Here is a 2854-nt window from a genome sequence, read left to right on the forward strand (position 1 = left end):
AGGTAATAAGCGTTCTCCAGGCATCCTCCATACCCAAACACGTCCATCAGACTGGAAGAGCGTGTAGCATGACTCATCACTCCACAGGACCGATTTCCATTGATCCACGGTCTAGGTTCTGTGTGCCTTGCCCCATGCCAATTGACGGTTTGTTTTTGTTATCAACGGCTTGTGGGATGCAGCTCATCCGTGAAAACTCATGGCATGCAACTCTAGACGTGTCGTGGAAACACTTATAGAATTGCCTGTGGCTGCTCGCATCTCCAAACACAGATTATCCAGGGTCTGACTGCGAGATGAGGTAACCAGCTTTCTCAAGGCGCGTCATCTCCTGTCAGTCAGTATTTTACGCCTGCCTGGTCGTTTCTTGAGCTCATTGTCATCTGTGGACTTCCATTTCTTCAGCACGTTGCCAACTGTCGACCTGAGAACGTTTAATTGTTGTAAAATAGCGCGTATGGACATTTTCCCCAAATGACATCCACCTATCCTTCCTCTCTAAAACTCGCTCAGCTCTTTCCGCGTACCCATCGTTCGGCGTACAAGTCCGATATGACTCCCGAGCGAACCGCTGATCCCCTTTATAGGCCAAACTATTTGCATATTTCATCATCACGCCCATTTTTCTACAAACAGAGGTGTATCCCACAACTTTTGGTAGGATAGTGTATTCCACTAGCCAGGACTCAACGTTCACGTGCAAGACTCCCCCATAAGTTATTTCTCTTGATTTACCTTTTCAATAATATAGACAACTTTCAAGTTATTTCAACAGATTATATGCGTTGTGACACGTCACTAGCTCAATGGTCAGACTGGGAATAAACGGCCTAAAAAAGTTGGATACCGTTAACCCAGCGAATCTGGCTTTAAAAATTTATTAGATTATCAGACCGTGAATTCTTCATCCTAAAACGACTACGTTTGAGCAGACATTAGTAAAAAATATTAGGTTAGAATTTATATGCACTACGTGAGTGTTGCAATTAAATAAAAAAAAGAACCACGAGAATCTATCAGTTCGAACCCTTACTTTGGTGTTTATTGTTTTTTCTTTTTGTAATTTTAGATTGTATTGTTAGTTGTGCAAGCTGTTTGTAAGTGTAATGTGATAAATAGCTAACGTGAATACAACAACTTTTGGTTAGGTTTAAGTTACCAGATACTTACTAATTCAAAAGATGCTGTCAATTATACTACGTATTTTTCTTCTCCTATAGGACATACTTTTTGTGAAATGAACCTCTTCCCAAAGTTGTGATCGGCGATGCGTCTCGGGTCATTTGTTGGTCACTGTTTACCTTGTAAGTGGTTTATACTGATGAACTGTATGATCTGGTTATGCGCAGATGGTCAGAGAGGCTATCACCGCTATCCATGTAAGTGAAGTGTATATTTTTATTATGGTTAAGATATTTGTTTAATCTCACGAAAATAACCTGTTTTTTTTTTAATAAATTAATAGGTAACAGGTAATAATGTCACAATTTTTGTTTTCAGATAAGGCCACCAGGAGGAGTACTTCGGAAGAAACATGCTTTTATAATGGATCTCACCAACGTTGTTCCTTTTCTCTTTATTGCTTGCTGACAGGAGGCACATCTGTATCTTCCTGTGGGAACAGTTTGCTGTATACATGTTGTGCTCACGAAAGGGGACCAACCCGCAGACATAAACCCTCTCCCCCACAAGTATCCTACCCCAAAACCCAATTTCAGTATCGGACATTAAGCACAAGAGAAACTAGTAAGTTAATGTTATACTACTGTATATCTATTCGGTTTGACCACAACGCTTGTATTTTATACTGAACCAAAAGTGATACACGTTCAGACTTGGTTAAAGTAGTTTCATGTATAAAGGATTCCTTGAATCGAAGGGTTTCTTCATTCAAACTACATCTATTATCTTAAAATATTGGTTGTCTACCGGTGTTCGAGCATGTGGTTAGATTTCGTTTCGTTTGCTATAGTTATGTGTTCTTTAATGCGTGTTTCACGAGTTTTAATTGTTGAATCTATATAACCTCGTTCATATCGAGGACTTTTAACTCTTAAAAATCCCGAATTTTTATCTGTGATTTGAAAATAACTCTCATGTCAATCTGTGGATAATATTTCTTACTCTTTTTCCTTACGCTACTACTTTAGCTTTGAATTGTATGTAATTATAGTGTGATCAAATTACTTTCTAGGGTATGATATTCATTGATGTGAATGGTGATAGGTTCTTTTCTTGCCAGTTTTTATCATCAAATGGTAGAATATTATTTTAATTATCAACTGATTCATGTAGTATGAACATAGCGTTTGTTTTTAAAGTAGACCTTTTGGCTATTAGACGTTCGATATTAAAAACAATTTCAAATTTCTAAATTTCCAATTCATCCACGTTTCATTTTGAAACTACGGTGTATTAGTTTATCACTTGATATATCTTGGTACAATAAATGTATTAATTTTTAATAATCAAGATGTATTCTAAATACGACACGTGTGCTTGCGTTTATACAGACAATATATGAACGTGCTATGATGTCAAAATATCAGATTGAACTGTATATGTAAATCTTTGCTATGACAACGAATAATTCAGTGGAAATTACTGAGATACAACGAACAACTAAGGTTTTATCAGATAAGTTTAGATACACGAATGAAAAAGTGAGTGACACTTCTTCGAGAATGGGAATATCTTCCTGATAATGAAATATTATCAAGAACTCCTTTGCTTAACCAAAAACTCTATACAAAGTATAGGACAATATTCACGTGAGAATTTTCAATTTTCGTTTTTCATCCGAAAGCTGTGAAATTATTTTTCTGCTAAATAATTTTTCACTAAAATTATTGGA

General features: G+C 36.6%; 1 long non-coding RNA gene across 1 annotated transcript in view; it reads left to right on the top strand.

Annotated features, from left to right (window-relative positions):
• The window catches only part of LOC111087125, a 14883-nt gene extending 13251 nt beyond the window's left edge, over positions 1 to 1632 (top strand). Inside the window, exons 2-3 of the long non-coding RNA XR_002611845.1 lie at positions 1221 to 1379; positions 1501 to 1632. This is a non-coding gene — a long non-coding RNA (uncharacterized LOC111087125). The remainder of the gene's footprint in view (positions 1 to 1220; positions 1380 to 1500) is intronic.
• Positions 1633 to 2854: the final 1222 nt, after the last annotated feature.

The sequence above is a fragment of the Limulus polyphemus genome, unplaced genomic scaffold, assembly GCF_000517525.1.
Source record: "Limulus polyphemus unplaced genomic scaffold, Limulus_polyphemus-2.1.2 Scaffold1762, whole genome shotgun sequence".
In the NCBI taxonomy this organism is placed as follows: Eukaryota; Metazoa; Arthropoda; class Merostomata; order Xiphosura; family Limulidae; genus Limulus; species Limulus polyphemus.